The sequence below is a fragment of the Vigna unguiculata genome, chromosome 8 (assembly GCF_004118075.2).
Source record: "Vigna unguiculata cultivar IT97K-499-35 chromosome 8, ASM411807v1, whole genome shotgun sequence".
Lineage (NCBI taxonomy): Eukaryota > Viridiplantae > Streptophyta > Magnoliopsida > Fabales > Fabaceae > Vigna > Vigna unguiculata.
In genome coordinates, this window is record NC_040286.1 from 21,040,527 (window position 1) to 21,064,016 (window position 23,490).

At 35.0% G+C, this 23,490-nt stretch overlaps 2 non-coding genes across 2 annotated transcripts; both read right to left on the reverse strand.

Annotated features, from left to right (window-relative positions):
* Positions 1-10,878: 10,878 nt before the first annotated feature.
* Positions 10,879-10,960, reverse strand: TRNAS-UGA. The gene has a single exon. It is a non-coding gene; the product is annotated as a tRNA-Ser (tRNA).
* A 121-nt stretch (positions 10,961-11,081) lies between these two features.
* Positions 11,082-11,163, reverse strand: TRNAS-CGA. Its single transcript has one exon. It is a non-coding gene; the product is annotated as a tRNA-Ser (tRNA).
* Positions 11,164-23,490: the final 12,327 nt, after the last annotated feature.

The window sequence follows — 23,490 nt, forward strand, 5'->3', positions numbered from 1 at the left end:
CCTCTTAACTGTAAACGCATTTCGTTTCACAGGAGTCTTCCATTGTGTGTGTCGTTCATGTAAATGGTCCTCATTATTTGTGACATTTTGTTCATCAACATTATTAGGAGAAACAAAATGCTCACAACTTTCCTCATTTCTTTGTGTTTTTGTCTCATCAACCACTGCTTTAAACTTAGAAATGGCTCAGCCAAGTTCATGAATATCACGTTCTTGTTGTTGAATAACACCCATAAGCTGCTCGTTTTCTTTGTTCCACTTCCTTTTTCTTTTTCTCGTAGTTGTGACCACATTTTGAAAAAGCTTCTCTCACAACTAATTGAGCAAGTTCTTGATTAGATACACAAAGATCATGAACTATCTACAAAATAATTGCAAAACACATAATAGAAATTACCACATTCTTTTCATGACTGCATCCTTTTTCTTCACAAAAATGAAGTGATCAAAAGCCCGCAACTGAAACAAAAAAATCCAATAAATCTAAAACTAAGTACCCACTTAATATAAAATAACAAACTCATTAACCAAGTAAGTTAGTGTGATTTCCCTACAATAAATAAACACACCCATTGCACAAACTCCCAAACACCATCCTAGTTATATTTAACTATATTCGTCAAATCATCTACAATTTTAAAAGTGTAAGAAATACTATTCCATTTCTATTAGTCAAAAGAAACTCATATATTCCTAATAAAATATACAACCTGCAAAATTCTTTGACATCAAGAGATTCACAATGCTTTAAAAGAAACTTATATATCACAGTAACTGTTACCTTCTTTTGAGAGAATTTCTTCCTACACACACTTTCCACGTGAACATCCTCCAAATCACTTCTATCTCCATAAACCCTCAAGCCAAGACCTAAAGATACGTCTAATAACTTAAATGCTACAAGTTCAGAGTTAATTAAAAAATCACCTTTGCTTTCCACCTACACATTACATAACTCACTTAAAAGCTTTCAACTGATCATAATTGTCTCATTCAAAAAATGTGAACCACCAAAATGGTGTTCCTTCAATACATTGCTTTTGCTCCACACTTAACTCCTTATTCAATAAACTGATATACTATGTTCTACAAATATCGATATTACAAACCATAATTAAATTAAAATTACTAAAATATAAATCAATTTCAAGGACGAAGAACTAACATATCTCACTTATATCACTACATTGTCCAACTTCTTTACCTTCACTACATTCACCCATCTTAGCTAACTTGTAATAATGAAAGGCATTAAGCAACTTTGATGACCACAAATTAACCAAACCCACACAAGGATACAATTTCATAGAATAACCACGATTTATATGCTTCCTTGTGAAAAAACAAACACATAACAACCACTCAAACCCCATAAACTAAAAAACAAATCATCACACTAATTCCACATAACAATGTCAAAAACCCTAAAATCAATCTACCACAAAATTTTGAACATTAGTATAATGAACGAGAGGAGAAAAAAAAACCCAAAAATATAACTTACCAACAAAAACAACTTCCCTTCCTTTCACTGCCTCAGTGGTCAACCACAACGAATAATAAACAACTATGAAAACGTCAAGCCACCCACAATAAAAAAATCAAATATGTCAATGGTATCAAGGTTTCACGACTTAACAAAAAAAAAATCACAAAGAACAATCTCAAGAAAATTGTACACGTTTGTCTTTCAAAGGGTTATGAAGACCACAAAGCAAGAACCTTGTTCAAAGACAAAAATTTGACGATCGATTACGAAGACGTAACATCGATGATGATAGAGGAACCATGTCTTGAATGACACCCAAACCTTCACTGAAATGCTTTGTTTGAGAAGTTTTCTCTCTTTCAAACCAATTCTTTTTGTCTTTATCACGCGCTTCAACTATTGTGGACTCCACATGCACCTTCAATTACCACGTCCAAGCAGTTTAAAAAAAATTAAAATTAAAGAACATGTTGACATGTCAGTTGACACCTGGCGGGTAAGAAAAGGGTCAAAAATTGAAGGTCATTGTATCATTATCCTTTCCCTCCTTTTGGTTTTCGTTGCTGCAACATACATTTGTATTTTGTTTTTATTTCTTTTTGTTTTTTTTTAAATCGTGCCGAAGAGATATTAAAAACGACCAATTAGATTTATCTTTTGAAATATTAATAAAGAAGATTATAGTATTGAAAGGAGATGAAATAATAATAGGTTAAAAGTTAGGGTTTTGGGGGAGGGTGCGAACAAGAGTTGGAGAATTTGAGAAAGTCGTGGAGATAGAGGCTGAGAACCATTTTCATAGACACTAATCCAAGTAGGGATAGTTGAACTTGTATATTCCTTTTCTCTTTTATAATTTGATGCATGGTTCTTGTTGTTCTTCTTTGATGTATGTGTATACCATGACACTTGGGTGCCATTGTTACAAGATTATTATGTTCTTTTGTTGTCTAATGGGTACATAAACCCATGCATGAGTGTCGTAGGTTCTTTATGAACATGTGTTTATGTGCTCCAGCCATATGTTTTTCATGGCTGGGTTTGTAGTGTAATTTTTATTTTGTTGGCTGTGAACCTAGTCAATGGAGTTCATTCTTCTGTGTGATCATTGTTTGCGTTTTGGAAGAGGTTTATGTGGTGAAGAGTGATGGGTGCAATTTTGCTTTGGTATCATCTGCCTCTTTCTTTTCCTTCACATGGCATTTTGTTTTCATTCGCTATGGTTGTGTAAGACCCGTGAAATTTAGTTAATTAAATTAATAAATGCGGGTAGTGGGAGCCTTTATGATATTAATTATTGATTGATATGATGTAGAGTAGTACTAGCTCAAATGGTTGAGAGTACTTGATTGTGTGAGAGGACTTGGGTTTAAGTCCTATATGTGCCAATTGCGTGTTATTTAATTGATTATTATTTTAATAATATGCTTGAGTATGATGGGTGATAATTTAATCTTATATTTACAGGAATTATCACGAAACATCAATTGATTGAATGGTTGTGCATTAAGTTGGCATTAGCTTGGTTATGGATTTGAACCTTGGTAGACTTAAATTAAACTTTCTGTTTACCAAAATTTCTTTTGGCGTGAATGTGAAAGGGCAAGGAAACCCTAGCAACTAAGAGGGGCTGGAGAAACAGCCACTAATGAACCTTCAATAGCAATTAAACTCCAAGTTTAATGTCATTTTCGTTTTCCTTTTATCATTGCTAATTAAGACACCATTAAAAGACAAATTGTGAGTGAGTAGAAGGTTTTTTAGGCTGGATTTTTGGAGAGCTTTGATAGAGGTCGTACCCCACCAAATTAAAACAGAATAAATGTAGTATATGAAAGTGAACCAAGTCGTCTCCCAACGACCAATATTTTCATTCAAAGCTTCAATTTCCATATGAACATAACAATACAACACAAGGGGGGTTTGGCAGACAGATTCAGAATGCTAATCAACAGATTACATTAAATGCTACAGTGATTAAAACCGTATTGACATCCTTGATTCAAACGCAATTTCACTTATCATAGGCCACCAAATTAACACCAACTCTGCCTTATCTCAATCCACTAGATAATAATTCACTAAGCAAAAATTACAATCTAGCTTCATTATACAATTAAGCAATGCACACATCCTTAAATTCGTGACAGCCAAGCTACATACATTAAGCATGAACGTATCTTAACCAAAACGTATGCAATTACTCTGTAAATTAAGCATTAACAGATTCACCACATGCATTCCACGAATTCATAACAAAAACATGGCAGATTTCACAAAATAAGCACAACCTCAAAGCTTCATTGCATTTTTCATCAAGGAGTCAATACACGAATTTAGCTAGACATGAAAATGAGCAATTAAACACTTCAAAACTGGAATCACAAAAACAGAACCAAGAACCCTAACTTATGAAATCTGAAAACGCAATTTAAGAGCAAAAATAGAGATTTCAAAGCTTAAATGGAATGCCAAACGGTGCTATCATATATAAATGCGAAAACCCCATGAATGGGTATTGTTCCAAGTCAATGAAATCACAAAACGAGCTGCCCAATGTAGAAAACGAAATCAAAACGCAAAACCCTCAATGGGTGCTGTCAAATGTGCATAAAAACGGTAAAAATGACCCAAAAACGTGAGAAACTGCAAGGGGGACATCCATGGAAGCTTGGAGCACGAAAAAATGGAGTTGGCGAGAATGGAGAAGATGAAGTAGCGGCTCTCCCTCCATGTAGACGTAATTTTCGTACCCTACCACTCATATTTTAAAAACTGCCATTATGAGCTACATAATTACAAAAATGCCACTCTGGCCTTAAATGTTGGCCCATTCACTCTACTGACGTGGAAATGACATGGAAATGATGTGGCAATGATGTGGCGACTCTCTTCAACTGAATATTGATGTCCAAGCTCCAAAATTGCTTCACCCAAATACCTAAAAATAATTAAAAACAAAAATTAGGCCAAATAATGTGAAATTAGTCCAAATTCGGAATAGTAGCCCAATAAAGCCCAACAGATGAAAAACACTCTAAAGATGAGCAATTAAGCACTAATCAACTGTCTAATGGGTACACAAAGGTCAGTGGAATGGAAGAAAATAATGACTCATCAAGCATTGTAAGGTACACGAATTCAAGGAAATTGTGGTTAAAAAGTGAAATAGAAGAGTTGAATTGAGGTGGCACTTAGAAGACCATTGGTGATCAAAAAGGGAAACTCTAACATTATGTTTTAAGTAAGGAATCCAAGTTAGGGGTGCTGAACCCGTATTTTTACGTTATTGTAGTATTGCATGATGTATGATATAAGATTATAGGCTTCCTTTCGAATCAACTCGATATTCTGGGTTTCTGGAAATTTTCCAAAAACCGCCTGGCGGCCATTCAAAGCCGTCAAGCAATGCATGTGGGTTTTGGGTGTTTTCTAGGTTCCTACGAGGAACCGCTTGGCGGAGAGCATTGTGCCGCCAGGCAACACACGTTGATCAACCTAGTTTTCTAGGTTTTAATGAATGGCCTGGTGGTGATGAACACCTTTCAGGTGACGCGAGCCATTTTTTGCTTGAATGTGATGTTGTTTGGGTTCTGGGAGAGTTTTGATCGGTGGAAAAGGCATTTAAATCATTAACTAATTAAATGGAAGTGAATATTTGGGAATCCATGAGGTGATAAGGGAAACTTGGATGATTGTGACATATTCTCGTTCTAAGGTTTGAATAAATTGGTGATTCGTGGGTTTAAGAATCAATTACAGCGTGCATTGGACTGAGAGTAATTTGTTGTATGTTAATTTAATACTCGAGTGCGTTTAATTGCATTAAGATTTGACAAATTAGCCAAAGGAGGATGAGTAAGATTTTAGGTTTCGAGGTCCAGGAAATTCTAGAGATTTTCCATAATTTATATGCATCATCTGGCGGCACCATGTCTACCGCCAGGCGCCAGACCAGAGACATGGCATTGTGTGTTGGTGTGTAGTGAGAGAATTGGGAAATTCAACCTAGGTCAATTGGAGTGCTAGAACAAGATTTGGATATGCGAGATTGGGACTAAAAGGATAAGTAATTCTTAAGAATAGATTTTACAAGAACATTAAGTTATGATTGTTGTTGGATAGATTGGGATGATATGATGTTGAATTTCAGGTTAATTAAACCAGAATGTTGTTGGGGTGGTAAGGTTATGTGGAATTGCTCTAGTTGGTATTGTAGTGTAAATATTGTTAAGGTATACGAGTTATGCTACATGGAAGTTGGTAGAGACTTAGGTAATATTTGGAGTAAATAATAGAGTATATGAGGTATATATTTAATAGTGGTATATTGTGACATGGCAAGGTTGAAATTGAGCAAGTTTCATTATTGGTAATCTTAGGTCATGAATCTAAATGATAATAAAAAGAATGGTAGTAAGTTAAATCATCTGAAAGTTGATTTAATTAACATGGTAAAGTTCAGTGCAGGTTTTTGGTGCTTAGGTAGAGTGAGCAATCAGGTTTGAGGTTCCTAAACCAGTACAATTCGTTGTACTAGTGTAGCGCCTGGCGACGAGGCTTGAACCGCCAGCCAGACGTGTGGCACCTGGTGGTACTAGACATGTGGCACCTAGCAGGGAGTGCTGTTCTGCTAGGCGATACCTGCAAGAACAGTGGCATTAGAGGCGCTTGGTGTCTGGCGACACGTGTCCCTCGCCAAGCGGTTTGGAAGCGTGGGCGCTTGGCGACTTGTGAGTTGTGCCAGGCGAAACTATTGAGGCAAATATGCGTTGCTTGCTTTAGATGTGCGTGTTTTACAAGAATTTGGTGATACTTCAAAGGTCGGCTTGCTGGTGTTCCTTGAGTTGTGGCTCGGGACGTATCCCTTTAGTTGTGGCTCAGGACGGGGGTTAAGCACGTGGCATTCCTTGAGTTATAGCTCAAAATGACATCTCTTGAGTTGTAGCTCGAGATGGCGGATGAACACGAGGAACTCTTGAGTTGTGGCTCGGGTTTGCGAGTGTTACTGGTGCGAGTGTGCGCGTTGTGGCGTGTACCGATGGGTCTAGTTAGATTGTCCTCCTAAATATTTAAGTTGACGAGTTTGGTAGCCTTAGGACGTTACAAATGTTATTCGTATTAGGAACTCCACCTGGCATTACGGAGTATGGTCCATAGCATGGTTTCCTGCACGTGCTCTACCAGTTGTGGTTGGTAGGTGTGGCAGCAAGACACCTTGAAACACTCATCAGAAGACGTAGAACACGGGTAACATGGTGGTGGCCATGTGGCATGAAACTAAAGGATGAAATTCCTTTAGTGTGGTTGCATTTATATATATATATATATATATATATATATATATATATATATATATATGTTTTATATGTAGAATTGTTAACTATTAGCTCACCCTATTTGCTTGTGTTTGGCGATGATCGTGTACGCGATACACGTAAACAAATGATGTTGCAGGAGGATCTGGTGAGGCATAGAGCCGGAGCGGGGCTAGACCGGGATGAAAAGTTTTCTCAGAGTTTTGGATGTTTTATGATTTTAGAATAATTTTGTAAACTCTTATTACTAGATTTTGACATTTGTAATGGAGTTATAATTATGATGTTAAAGTTTATTTTATAATGAATTAAAGTTTTTAATTTCCTGCGTTTTTGAGAAATGATATTTCAATAAATGATGCTGATGTATTATTTTTCTATTTTATTATTTAAATTCGTAATATCTGTATGGGATGTTACAAGGGTGCTAATCCTTTCTTCATTATTATACTATTTTATACCACATGCACTTTGTTTCACTCTTTAGACTTTAGTGCATGCAGACCGCTCGGTTTGTCTTTGGCCAATGCATTTTGTTCCATTCTTTAAGTTTGGGTGATTTCTATGTTAGGAGCTTTATATTCTGGTGTAGCATTCAAAATGGTTGGTGATGTTCTTCTAATTTTTGTTGTTGCAGTTGCTAGCTTGTGGTTCTCTTTGTTTCGTTGCATCACTTATTGGGGCTTCATAAAATCCTTTAATAAGCCATTTTCTTTTAGATTTGGTGCAACGACTTTTTATTCTTTTGTTAAAACCTCGTAACCTTTAATATAATGTGGTGTCGTGCGTAGGATTGTGGTGTGGGTAATTTTTTGAAACTAAGGTCCTCCACTTTAAGGTTCAATCATGTGTTCCATTGCTTTGTAGTAGACTCATGGTTAGCATATGGTTTAGCTTGGTTTTATTCACATTGCAGTCACACGTACATGAATTGTTCATTAGTGTAGTTGCTTTAGCCTTTGGTTATAATCATCTATCTTTGCATCATGTACCCCATAATATTAGAATATGTGAGGGAGTGGTTTTGTATGTATGCATTTTCATTGGATTATTATTATTTTTGTTGTTTTGGTAGCTTTAAAGGGTTTAATTCTTTTAAATATTTCTTGCTATGATGATTGGTTGGGTGGTTTCATATGCATGTCATATCCATGTATTGCATGATTGAAAGCGTTTGTGAACGTGAAGTTTTCCCGTCTTACCTAGAGACCCAGTGATGACTCTTGCGCATGTTTGAGGCAGTGGAAAGGGGTCCCCTTCGCTTGTGTGAGGTAGTGGAAAAGGATAGTTGTAATATCTCGATCGGATATTACTATTTTAATTAAAATAAAATGCATTTAATAACAAAAGTTCTTTCCCAAAACGCAGGAAAATTTCAACTTTTATTAAAAGTGCTAAAATCCAAAATCATAAAATTCGACTTATAGTTTTACATAATTTCAAACTAATAATAAAACTCTGTTAACAAAAGAGTAACCCAAATAGTTCATAAAGAAGTTCCCCTACTAGCCCCTCTCCGGCTCTAAGCATCACTAGTTCCACCTGCAATATCATCTGCTCTCGTGTAATGAATTACACGATCATCGGCAATCACAAACATATAGGGTGAGCTAACAATACAAAAACATTTACATAAGCACAAATCAAGTGTACATGCACACTCATCAGAGAAAATCTATCCTCTGATTCCCTAAGCATAGCACCACCATGTTTATCCACCTTCTACATCTTTCGATAATGACCTTAAGATTTCTTTTGCTGCCACAAGCCACAACTCGTGGTTCCACCATCTAGAAGCTACAACTTGTAGAAACACGTGCGAGAATAAAATGTTACGGACCACACTCCGTAACTCCAGGTGGAGTTCCTAATACGAATCACAATTTGTACTCTTGACACAAGATTGGCAACATCACTAGCAACAACCAACGACTGCTCAATAAAGTGGAGACCATCTGTACGAGCCACAACTCACACACTCATACCGGTACCATCCGCCACTTCGAGCCACAATTGAAGGAATACCACATGTTTACCCTCCATTTCGAGCCAGAACTCAAGGGATGCAATTCCGAGCCACAACTCAAGGAATGCTCCAACAAAGTCCATCCTTAAGGTATTCATACAAAGCCTTTGAAGATAACCTAACCCCTTTTAAGGACGATAACCCGTACACCCCAGCATTTACATATTCCTCTCTACACCTCTTGATTCTACACCCTTTGATGATTACATTGATCGATCTTTGCTGCCACGAGTGTCTACTTGCCCCTCCGACTACAGGCCACCACCTATAGTTCACATGCAGGAATAATCTTCTTACGGCCACAATCTGCAACACCAAGTGGAGTTTCCAATATGAACCATACTCGTCGGATAACACCAAGAAGGATAATCTTCCAGAACCCATCCGTACAAGCCACGATCTCGCACACTCCACTGGACTTCCAAAACCATCAGGCTACAACCTCGAGTGGCCACGTGTTACCCCAATTCAAGATGCATTCGTAATTGGGCCCCCAACAAAGTATCGCATCAAGACCTCCATCCAAAGTTGTGTAGAATCCTCCACGCGATCTAGCTCTACATCCAAAATTGCCTGGTGCATCACACGCGTTGCCTGGTGTTGTCTGGTTTCAAACCACCTAGCGGTCTCCTCACGTAGCCAAGCGCCATGCACCTTCCAATGTCTCTACTAGTCCACTTCTGCCTAGCGGGACCACCCCTTCCGCTAGGTACCATGCGATTCTAGTGGCCACTACCACTGTTTAGAGAATCTATCACCTGGCGGCTTATCCCGCGTCACCAGGCGCCATATGAATAGCACAATTGCTACTAGTTTTTGGCATTTTGGACAGGTCCTAAAGGACCTCAAGCACTCAACATTCAATTTATAGCACAATAACGATTATCCCGTTATAATCACATGACTAGATCACAATTCACACATTCTTGGTTTCACAACTAAGGTCATGCCTCTATTCAATTATGATGCAGTCCATCATACAATCATTATTTTACCATATATAAACATACCACCTTTAACTAAAACTAACAACAAAATTTGCACATAATGATAGTATCCAAACATTCACCAAACAATATCATAGTCAAGGCAAAACCTTACTCTTACACGCATTTAATCCAACTGTCACATAATTATTTAATTATCTTACATATTTTACATTACCAATTAAGCATCTCAATTTGTATTCATATCAATCAACATGACTCAAAATTGTATCCCCATATATTATATGCATCAATCCCTGCATATTTATATGTATACTCCAACATTTAAAGCCATACTAGCATTCAATTCCAACTTATGAATAATGCATGCTCAAATTAAATATAAAGCATCAGCACTCTAAAAACTTAAGCACATGATTCTACGCACCAATTTAATTTATATTGATACACATGCATTCACCAATAAAGAAATTCTCAACATGTGACTAACGCAAAGAAACATTCAAATTCATAGAGACTTACAACATAACCCCATCATGCTTCCAACTCATTCCCCATTAGTAGTTACTTGAACTTATCAAGAGATTATTAATGCATTTTAAAGGCTTCTAAACCTGCAATAATGAGTAACCTATATCTTTAGCTACAGTCCTCCAATTCAAATCTCCACCGGCCAAAGTAAAGAACATGTTATGGATCACTTATCAAAATTCCACCTAAATCAAGTGGTTAACAATCGGGGAAATGCAGTTTTACAATTAACATCCAAATACGTGATCTACTCATGCAAACATGTCGCAGAAATCAACCATAATTGCAGAACTGGGAAAATCCAGTTTGAACCCACTATCACACGATTACAATTCAAGTGTACAACCAATTCATCTTTCATGATAATTTCTATAATTCTAGAATTATATTATCACTAATCATTATCAAGCATATTGTTATTAAAATAATAAACAATTAAATTACACAATAATGGCATACCCAAGACTCGAACCCGTTGGTTCTAAGTTGAAGATTACACAATTAAATTACACAATAAAAGGAAGATGACTCGAACCCGTTGGTTCTAAGTTGAAGATTAATCAAAAACGTCGACAGCAGGGTTTGAACCTGCGCGGGCATAGCCCAACAGATTTCAAGTCTGTCTCCTTAACCACTCGGACATATCGACAATCTTAGCATTATTCATGGAGACAGGTTTATTGTTCATCTCAATGTACTATTAAAATAAAAAATACCAGAAGGTTTAAACTGATGCGGGCCCCCATAGATTTCAAGTCTATCTCCTTAACCGTCGACAGCAGGGTTTGAACCTGCGCAGGCATAGCCCAACAGATTTCGAGTCTGTCTCCTTAACCACTCGGACATATCGACAATCTATTTGTTTTTCATGGACATGGGTTTATTTTTCATAATAAGTACAAGGAAGGAATTAAAAAACATATACATTAATATGTAAATCCCAAATAATCTTATCACTCAATATACAAGATACAAGATGGGAATGATATGTACAACCTCTGGAATGCTGAAATTCTCACAAAATTAAATTGAATTAATTAAAGACTAATGTTCTATTTCACCAATAGATAAATAAATAAAAAAGTAACTATTTTGATTTTTCAATAAAATTATAATATTGTTAAGTTTGATAAATTATTTTGTACAATAATATTTTGTACGATTATATTTTGTATAATAATATTTTGTATAGTTATAATTTGTACTATTAAATTTTAAGTTTTATTTTAAGTTTTAATTTTAATTATTAGCATGTTAAGCGATGACAAATGAAAAAGACAATGAAGAGATTAGAAAAATTAAACATTAATTTGTAAATCACAAATTTTTTTAGCAACTAAACATGAATGTGCGAAATTTAATGTTTGATAATTATACATCGGACAATTATAAGTGAAAAGAAAAAATGGATACAAGTTATTATGCTATAATGAGCTTTCTACATTAATAATGAACAACTTATGGATAATGTTATTATCTAAGTAACTTGGTGTCTCGTCTAGAAGGCTTTATATAATGTTACTGTCTAAGTAACTCGATGCCTCATCTCGAGGGATTTTGTTTTAAGTTTGTCTAAGTAACTTGGTGTCTCATCTAGAGAGATTTAGATAATGTTACTGTCTAAGTAACTCGATGCCTCGTCTAAAGGGCTTTAGTTAATATTACTGTCTAAGTAACTTGGTGTCTTGTTTAGAAGACTTTAGGTAACTGATAATGTTGTTGTTGACACGATCAAATTAATACTATTAAACTATACATTTATCTCTTAGAAAATAGAAAGGGTGAAGAAACCCAAAGTTGTTTCCAAACGAACACATAATTGATTTCTAACAAATTAGTTATTATAAAAAGTATACAAAAGGGTTAGTCAAATAAAATTATATTGAAGAAACAAATAATACAAGAAGATGAAAACAATGATACAGAAAATATATTGATTCCACCGCTTTTTTAAAATAGATCCATAATCAGTTATCTAAAGATTATTGCTAAATTAATTATTGTTGTAGATTTGTAAATTAATCAATGTAAAGTCTTAATTAATTTGTTAGTGTTCTTGCTTTTAACCAAAGTATAGTCTCAATTAATTTAAAAACCTTTCAGCTCATATGATTAGCATGCATATAGATTTAAACACTTCGCTAATTGGCTAGCATGTAAAAATCATTACATTTTACATGATTCAAAGACAAAAGACATAGATAAATGAAAACCATAACAATAATAAAAAAACAAACAAATTATTTCATTCTAACCTTAGAATCCATAATGAAATTACAATGGAACCAACCCTTGAAGCTTAACACTCCATAGAATCAAAAAAAAAAAGAAAAAAAAGAAGAATATGGAGAGAGAAAGAAATTAGACCCTCCTTAGAGTTCCTAAACTCCGAAATTTTGAACTTGTTTTTTCTCCTTCCCCTTAGTATCTTTATATAGGACTTGGATTGAGCTTTTTTGTTGCTAAAATCTCTCAAATATCTTCAAAATAATCATAAATATCATTTATCTTTATAGTTGTTAAGAATATCTAAAAATATTTAGAGATATATAGCCCTTTTTAAAATTATTTGACAAACATAGTTGGTTAATAATATCAATATCTGATATAATTAAATAAATTCATTATTTAAAGTTATGTGATAAATTATAACCATCTAATATTTGCATTAATTTTTCATATCAGCCATTTGTAATCTCCTCCATTTATTTCTAAATAATCCAATATCTTCAAGATATATTTGTTTGTTATGGACATCTGAAGAGATTTAGGAAGATCTAGTTATATTTAAAAAGATTTGGTAGTTATTATCTTTTGATATTTTATGATATAATTAAATAAGATAAAATAAAATATCTAAAGATATATTTTTCCTAAATTATCTTTTATCATGTATATTTGTAAATTATCAAAGCCCTTTTTTTCTGGAAAAAGATAGAGAAAACCACAAGATCCAATTTTCATTCCTCGTTCTCTCTTCTTGAATTAGCCAAACTTCTTTACTTTTTCAAGCTTTTCTTGCCTTCTTTATGCAATGTTTGGATTGGATTTTTGTGATTTTGATAACTTTCTATTTTTGGATTTATCTTTAAGGTGTCCTAAAGCCTTAATCAATTTATTTTCACACCTTCATGTGCTCAACTTAATTGTAACTCCACTAACACACCTCAAAATATCCAAAACCCCACTTTGGTTCGCTAACTTGGGGAGCAATCTAGGGTTGCCACTCTACTTTTGTGCCTATAAGCATGGTGATAGAGTAGCTCATTCCAAGTTATATGACCCAAGCAAGGATGGAGACCTCCAAGGAAGATGGTGGTGCAAAAGCTATGGAAAAGGGTGGTGGGTGTCTCGATTTTATGGTGTTTAGGGTGGTGAGATAGTAGCTCCTCCTCCAATCTATATGAATCAAGAAAAGGAGAGGCTATAGTGGTGTTTAGTGTATTCTCAAGAGAGGTTGGGCCAACTCAAGAGGAGGGTTGCTAGAGAAGACCACATGGGATGCTCTAGCCTTTTGGTGACCTAAAGGAGTAGTATGTCATAATTTTGGCAACATAACATAGCTTAATTCATAGGTGAAAATACATGGAGTGAGAAACCTTTATTTATAGAGTAAGATGTTTCCAAAGTAGACCAAAAACCCTAAAAATGATATCTTGCACCAAACCCTAAAAGTCCCATTTTGGTGAAGAACAACATGACATATGGCACTCTAACTTTTGGAAAAGTTCTTCGCTCCTAGAGTGCCATGTGGAAAGCCACTTTAGCAAAAGTTCTCCACTAGGAAATGACACATGGCACTACCTTTGTAAGAAAACTCTCCACTAAGAGCTTGTCATGTGGCCTTCATGTCTCTCCACTAAGCTAGGGTTACAAAATTAATCACCTAAGATTAACTTAAGCTAGGCACAAATATTCCCCTACAACTTAAGCAAGATTGTTCAAAAACCCTATACTACTTGGCCCTTAATACAAGGCCAAATACCATGTTCTAGATCCTTTTCCCCTCCTTTATCTAGACAACCTAGTTCTCCTTTTCTCCTATAAATATAGAGCTCTAGGTCTTGTAAAATATTCATGAATATAGAACATAAACTCTATTGAGATGACTCTAGACCTTTCTCCTTTTACGAATCAACTTAGGCTAGATCCCCCTTGATGGCTTCCTCTAGCCTCCTTCCTTGGGTGCCATGGTCACTCGCTAGGCGAGCTGGTGGCTCGTTGGGCGAAAATGATAGACCATAACTGTAGCATCCGAGTCCTTGGGCGAAAATATAGTTCGCCCAGCGAGTTACATGTTTGAGAACATCAATTTTAGGCCTTGCTGGGTGAGAATGAAGCCGTTGGGCAAGAATATTGACCTCAATACGCGAATATGGTTATTTAGTCATGTTTCTACGAGAGTATAAGGGGATTCCTCATTTTTCACGAATAAAAACACCTTGGGTGCTTGATAGAGACACTTGGAGGCTATTAGGGGTGTTGGTAAACTCTCCCTTCTCCTTCTTGGGTTTCCTTCTTTATCCATGGAGGTTTTACCCCTTTTGGGTTGGAGAGGATGATAGGCTACAAAATTGGAGGCGGAGATGCGAATGGGAGCCACAATTAGAGCATGAATCAGTATTCAAGAACCTTGGGAGAGTGATTGTTTCTACTTTATGGTTCCAATTTCTTCCCTATTCTTCAATTTTGTAAAACCCTAGGTTTTCCACCATGGAGAGCAATTTCTATTTGTTGAGATTAGATGTAAAACATTGAATTCTTGTGTAAAATTATGTTGTTAATTTATATGCTTTTCCAATTCAAGTTGTATTTGATTTCCATGCTTAATGCTTGATGTAGATTGTTCCCATGCCTGATTTGTGATTCTTGAGGTGTTGGGAAACATCTTTAGAATCTAGATTGAAATTAAACACCTAATGAAGCTTGTATCTAGGAATAGAACTTGGTTCATTAGTAATCTTAGATTCTTGAAACTAATGCATGATTTCACTTGTTAAGGATTCAAGGAATTTAAACTTGATGAGTGATCATAGGCTCAAAGGCTCTAGGAATAAGATTTGAGTATTCTTGTGAATTGATTTTAACATGAATATGAAATTGGGATAATTTAGAATGCAAGAGAATGAAATGGTTGAAGTCTAATCTTGACAAATTGTAAATACAGTATGTTAATTTCTTGTTGCACACCAACATATTTGATAAAAATACAAAAAGAGTTTCCATTGTGTTTTTGTGAACTTTGTGTCTAATTGAGTCGTGAATTGCGAGAGTTGTCATACGTTGCACAAGTCCTTTGGGAGAGAACGATAAAATACTTATTACTTGCTATGTGCGATCGATGCACTTGTCGTGTTAGTTTTTCACTAACAAAATTACAATGGAATCAACCAAAAAAGCTTAACACTCCATGAAATCAAACTAAAAGAAATATAGAAGAAGAAAGGAGAGAGAAAGAAATTAGGCCCCCCTAAGGGTTCCTAAATTCCGAATTGTCGAGTTTTTTTCATTTTTGCTTCCCTTGGTCTCTTTATATAGGCCTTGATTGGACTTGAATATTATATTTTCTATTGCTGAAATCTTTTATCTTTTGATATAATATCTCTCAAATAATTAACAGATTTTATTAGTTTCTAAAATATTTGGAAGATTTCCTTTGTTGATAATTTGAGATATATCAAAGATAATTAATAAAAAATCTTTAATTAATTATTTTCATAAACTTAATTTATGTCTAATTTCCAATTATGCCCCTCTTGTAATCTCCTTCGATTATCTTCTAGATAATACAATATCTTCAAGATATATTTGTTTGTTGTGGAGATCTAAAAGGATTCAAGAAGATCTTGTCATACTTAAAAACATTTTGTAGTTATTATCTTTTAATATTTTATGATATAATTAAATAAGATAATTATTTAAAAATATGAAATAAAAACTAAAGATATATTTTCCCAAATTATCTTTTATCATAAATATTTATGAATTATCAAAGCCCTTCTTCTGGAAAAAGATAGAGAAAACTACAAAGTCCAATTTTTGTTGCTCATTTTCTCTTGGCTTAGCCAAACTTCTTCACTTTTTCAAGCTTTTCTTGTCGTCTTCATTCAATGCTTGGCTTTGATTTTTGTGATTTTGATAATTTCCTATTCTTGGATTTATCTTTAAGGTGTCTTGAAGCTTTGAGCAATTTATTTCTACACCTCCATGAGCTCAACTTAGCTATAATTGCTCTAACACACCTCAAATATCCAAAGAACATTTATGCAACTAAAAAACTATTTTTAACATCTTTTTGTATCTCATGCTCAATAAACCCAATTATAAGAAATTTCAATTAAAGCAATCTTTTAGGAACAAAACTCAATTAAAAATCCATAATTAAACATTAAATGAGGGAAAAAATATGAACTCATCAATAATTGAAGAAGTTTGTTATCAAATTCTTCTTTATAATTTCTTAGTTAGATTTTAGTTTTCAAAAAAAAATCCAAAAATAATGTAATCATGTCTAGGCAACCTTCTCTACATTGTACAAGTGATTCTGAGGGTTCAACTCATAATTTAAAAGATGTTACTGATAAGTCCCTAATCTCATGAGCTTTTCTTAGTCAATTGCATTGTTTTGGGTAGGTTTAAGTGGTTAATTAGAGGTCATTAGCTTAAAATTAGTTTAGTTAGGTTTCTAGCCTAGTTTTACAAAAGTAGCTTAATTAGGTGTTTTTAATGCATTCTTTAGCATAGTCATTAGGAGAATCAATAGTTAGGCTAATTTCAATGTTTGAAATAGGTTCATGAAAAGTAGCATGTTAGCTTAGTTTTAGTTTAGTTTGGAAAGCTTAGGAGTAGAATTGACCTAGTGTTAGTCTAGTTTAGGAGTTTTTGAATAGGTTTTAGTATGCTTAATATCTACATGTGAGAATTTTGAGTCTTATGCAGATATGAAAGTCAAGAAAGGTTGCAACTGACCAAAGGAAACCATGAAAAGGAATCTAATCCAACGAAACTGATCGCAATTGGCAGAGTTAACTTTTGGTGAAAAAAATTAGCAAAGTTTGACCAAAAGTTGACTTTGTGATTTTTAATTCCAAATGAGATGGCGCCTTTTGGGAAAGCTTTGGGACATTAAAATATTCATGATTTCTTCTCAATTCCACCTATTTGCCATGAATTTCCATTTCTTTGGCTGATTTAAGATTTTGATTCAAGAGTGCCATGGTTGAGCGATATTGACCTAAACCAACACTAAATTTCAAATGGATTCTTCTTGAATTTCAGAGATGTGTGGTCATCTAACTAGATATCGAATGTCTTTTGATCTATGATCAATTATGCACAAACCAATTAGCTTGAATCATTGTTCTTAAATCTACATTTTTGTGTTCTTGTTTAATCTTCAATTTGAGTTTGAATTCTATGATTTAATGTTTTTTAGGTCATTTCACGTTTACATCTTTTTCGTGCTACTATGCGTAATGTATCTACATCATTTCCGCATCCAATTCATCATTCATCACATCCAATTACATGCTCAATAAGAAGTTCTTTAAAACCGTTAGTTAGTGTTCATCATTTAGGATCACGAGTTTTACTCAACATTTTTTAGTGATTCTTTTTCCTATGTTCAATAGAGACCATTCCTAGACGTTCTGCATCATTACAATTTTTATTCGTGCACTGAAAATTGAATTTGAACATTGCCCTGTGTCTATGCACATGAAGTGCTCTCTAGAAAATTTCATATTTTGGATTTATGAATTTATGAGTTTGCATTAATTTTAGTGGGTTATTTAGGTTTCATTTAGGTGTTAGAAACATTTTGCATCGTTAGATTGAATTTAGGAGTATTTCATTGCATATTCATACATTTGCATACATAGTAGTTCTGGCTTTTCATCAAACACCTTAGGAGCATCCTACTTCACTTAGGCATTTCATCGAAAAGTTGCATTTTTGCATTGGCATAGCACATTTAGTTTATTTTAGCTTTGGTTTGATTACATTTTATTAGATTTCCTCTTTTTCACGAGATAAGTTCACCAAATCACTCATTTGCAATTGCCAATCCTTTGTATTGATCCTTTGTTGACCACTTTGCTATATTAAGTAGTATTACTGAGGAAATCGAGTTTGACTAAATCTTTAGACGACAAGAGGTTTATCAATTACTCAACAACTCAAACCACTTGACTATGGAGACAACAAGAGTCAATTTACAAAGTGAAAGATCAACTTGAAAGAGATAGTAAAATTGCTCTCTTGGGGGAACAAATTAAAGCCTTAAAGAAAATAGATTAAAAAGTCCAAAATAAGCTTAAAAGTAGAAGTAATTCTAGCAAAGGGTCTAGGAGTGGTGCATCATATATGAAGAAGAGGAAGGGCTAAGATTAGGAGATTGTTATCAACAACCCTCCCACATTAAGAGACAAAGAAGAGAGCCTGCCCCTAGAGAAGTTAGAGTTGACGTGCCTTAATTTCAAGGCATGGATGGTGTTGAATCAACAAGTGAAGGTCAAGTTCTCTATTAGGAAATATGAATGTTTTGTGTTTTGTGATGTAGTCCCCATGGAAGCTTGTCATTTTTTATTGGGGAGGTCATGACAATTTCCCAAGAAAACTATGCATAATGGCTTCACCAACGAAATAACCTTCACTCATAAAGAGAAAAGGTTTGTGTTTCATCCTTTAACACCGCCCTAAGTGGTAGAGGATCAAGTCCAAATGAAAAATAAAATAGATGAAGAGAAAACAAAACAAAAAGAAGAAATAGAAAATTCTACCTACATGCATCCTAGTGAAACAACATGTTCCAATTATTTAGGTAGAAAACACAAGACTTCTAAGTGCCCTAGTAAAAGAGTCATCATCTTAAGGGGAAAAGACTTGTGTGAAAATAAGGCTAGCCTTACTTCTTCCTCTAAAGAAGAAAAGCAAGACAAAAAGAAACGTTATGTTGAACAAGGAAATATTTTCAAGTTATATGGATTCAACATAAGGAAAATAAGGAACTAAATGAAAAATCTCCTAAAAACAAATACCTTTATCATCCATTTGATACAAGGTGTATGAACATTGGGAGTAATATTCTTTGGATGTTTATCAACATAACACTTCCTTTGTTGTTTTTGTATTTGTTGCAAGATAGTGTTTGATCCTGGAGGACAGAGACATAATAAGACCAATAATAAAGGTTGTTGTCATGAATAATCATATAGATCCGAGGATAGATCCTTCGCAAGAGGGGGGGATGATGACAAATGCCCTAACCTTGGCAAAGTGCAGACAAGAAAAGTGAGCCTCAACTACTGAGAGGGTCGAAGCCCTTATCTTTTGGGCCAACATTCTTTAAATATTAGATTAGGATTTAATTTTGGGTTTTGAATTTTAGGCCCAATAGTATAGGGTTTTGTTTGGGCCATGTAATTGGGCCTTAGTAGGGTTTTTGGCCTAAAAGGAGTTGGGCTTGATAGGAGGAGATTCACTTTTAGGGTTTAAACACTAGTTTGGTGCACTAGCTTGGATACCAAGATAGGGTTACCACTCTCCTTTTGCACCTGCAAGCATGGTGAATGTGACAAGCTTAAGTGGCGAGTCACACCTTGCACATGCACTTTTTTTGGCTCCAAATACCACATTCTAGATCCTATTTCCCTCCCTTTTTCTAGACAACCTAGCTTTCCCTTTTTCCTATAAATAGAGAACTCTAGGTCTTGTAAAATCATTCATGAATATAGTATAGAAACTTTGTTGAGATTACTCTAGACCTTTCCCCTATTGTGAAACAACTTAGGCTACAACTCCCTTAGTGGCCTCTGTTAGCCTTCTTCCTTGAGTTTTGGCCTAACCGCACTTGAGAGCCTCCTCCAAACACCATATTCGAACCACTTCTCGTCCTATCAACCTTGCTTCCTTGTATCTAACCTTCTTCATGGAAGTGTACATCAATTTGCATGGCTTTCTATTGGTGTTTTCCTTAAAGATGGCTCATAAACTTACCTTTTGCCTTGTCTTTTCAACCAATGTCGAGCATTCTCCAAACTAAATCTCTCTTTTAGAAGGACTTTTCCCAAACCTGAATGTTGTAATGTTGGGGTGCTCTTCATGTGGTCATTGCTTCTCTTATGCATGCTTCTTCTTAAACCCCATTTATAAGTTCTAGCTTAGGTCAGAGGTTTTCTTCATTGTGTATTTCATCAAATTGTTGTCGACGCTAAGAAATTTACTGGTATCATGGCATGAGTGCCATAGGCTAGCCAAAAAAGGTGTTTCCATTGTTGACGACTATGGGCTACAATGATAACCCCATAATATAGTTGATATCTCCTCGGCCTAGAGACCTTTAGCTTTTCTGAATTTCTTCCTCAACTCAATGAGGACAACTTTGTCGACAACTTTTGTTTGCCCATTTTCTTGAGGGTGTTATAATGATGAGAGTTTGTGTTTTATGTCGAGTTGGCTTAGGAACTACTTGAAGTAACGTCGATGAATTGCATGTCGTTGCTAGTAACTATGGAGTGTGACGGCACTTGTTGGCATAAGATGGTGGACAATGGTTCTACTTCCATCCATTTAATCTAATAATTTATGGCTACGATGAGAAACTTGACTTGTCCTTTTGATAGTGGAAAAGGGTCGAGTGTCTCCATTCCCCTTGTCGCGAATGGCCCGGGAGCAGTTCTGGTGTGTAACTTTTGAGGAGGTACTTGATGCCATGGGACAAACTATTGGTAGTCTTGGCACATCATGATGTATTGATCAACATCTTTTCTCAAGGTAAGTGATGAGTTCATATTTATCCCCTCATTTAATGTTTAATTTTGGATTTTTTATTGGATTTTAGTTCTTAAAAGATTGATTTAATTGTGATTTCCTATAATTGAGTTTATTGAGCATGAGATACAAAAACAAGTTAAAAATAGTTTTTTAGTTGCATAAATGGTTTTTTGGATATTTTGAGATGTGTCAGTGTAACTACAACTAAGTTGAGCTCATGGAGGTGTGGAAATCAATTGATTAAAGCTTATGATGCCTTAAAGATAAATCAAAGAATAGGAAATTATCAAATTCACAAAAATCCAAGCCAAGCAGAAGAGGGAATGGGCAACAAAAATTTGATCTTGTGGTTTTCTTTATTTTTTCAAGAGAAAAGGACTTTGATAATTCATAAATATTTATGATAAAAGATAATTTGGGAAAATATATCTTTAGATATTTTATTTGATATATTTAAATAATTATCTTATTTAATTATATCATAAAACATCAAAAGATAATACCTACCCAATCTTTTTAAAATATGAGAAGTTACTTTTGTTAAAAGTAAGGACACCAACATATTAATTGAGAAGTTAGATTGATTAATTTGAAGTCTTAAACAAGAAATCAATAACAATAATCTTTAGAAAACCAATGATGAATCCTATTTTGAAAAAGCAGTGGAATCGACCTATTTTTCTTTACTATTATTTTTATCTTATTTTATCTTTTATCTTTTTATCTCTTATATTTTTATTATTTTACTTGACTAACTCTTTTGTATAGTTTTTATAAGAACTAATTTGTTAAAAAGTAATTATATGTTTGTTGGGAGACGACTTTGGGTTACTTTACCCTTTCTATTTTTGTTGACTACTTTTTTAACAATATTGATGTTGGTATAGATAAGTAATATTAATTTCATCGTTTCATGACAACGTTATCAAATTTCCATTAGTACCCGCCTCTAAGTACCTGTGTAGCCATGCACCAGGATCTAAAGTGCATGGCGAAATATGCCAGTGCTTCTTGGCAATCATGTACTAGGCATGTTCTTAATCCAGGCACTTGAAAAGGGGTGCAATAAATCTCTTCTTGAAGTGTTTCCCATTCGGTATAGTATAGAATGTTGTCTGCCTTCGTATGGACATTGCTTCTTTGGGTTAGCAGGCAACACGTTTGTAGTTAGATAACTCAAGATTAAGGTCATCTAATTCTGCAAGGCTAGGGATATCTCAAGTATGTCTTCCTAATCCTAACTCGGTGTTGAAAAGGTCTGCTAGATGAGAGTCGTGTGATGGTTGGGTTTATTTGTGCTGGCTAGTTTAGAAAGCACGTTAGTGCTGTTGTTTTCTTCTCCTTGTACATGGTTGATCTCGAACTCATCGAATTGTTTTGAAAGGTTCTTTACCATATGAAAGTATTTATGCAAAGAGGGATATTTAGACTGATAACTTCCTTTTACTTGTCCTATGAAGAGTTGGGAGTCATTGTAGCAACGTAACTTCTTTACTTCGAGCTCATGGGCTAGTTGTACCCCGACGATCAAGGCCTCACACTCCACCTGATTGGTGGACGCACTAAAATTGAAGCGGGTGGCTTGCTCTAGGATGAGGTCATTGGGTCCTTCTAATATGATTCTTATGCCATTGCCTCTCTTATTGGAGGACCTGTCAATGCTTAAAGACCATCATGTGAGTTGTTCCCTTTTGGCTTGGAGTTTAATAAGAAAGTCTGTCAAGAACTTAGACTTCATTACTCCCATGTTTCTATAGGGAAGCCTACACTAAAAGAGCTCTACCATTCATGATGTCATGCTCCTACTAGTTTTGGCTTTTGTAGAATATGTTTGATGGGATAATTTGTGCGGACACAAATGTTGAAGCTACGGAAGTAGTGTCGCAACCACCAAACTAAGAAGATTGTAGTTATAACTAGCTTTTATATTGTTTGGTACCACTTTCCCATGGGCTGGAGAGTCCGGCTAGTGATGTACATTGGGTATTGCTTTTTGCCCTCATGCATGATGAGGACTGAACTAATCGTCGAGTGTGATATGGCTGGGTATAGAGCCAAAGGCTGGTTCGGTTGAGGATTATTGAGGATAGTGAGTGCCTTGACTTCCCTCTTTACATGTTGAAACATGGTCTCACATTCCTTAAGAGTCTGAAAAGGCATCTCGCCTATTGCTATAAACATGGCAAAAAAAATAAGAGAATGGAACTAGCCTGTCGTTCAAACTCTAGTACTCTATCAGGTTTGTCGGGCTTCGCATGTTGAGTATTACCTCACACTTGCCCTTATCATGATGCCCGAGAACTTGCCCTTATCTACAACATAAAAGTTTTTTTGATGATTAATTTCATGACATGATAGCGTACCTTGTCAAAGATTGCATGTAAGTGTGTTAGATGGTCGGTCGTA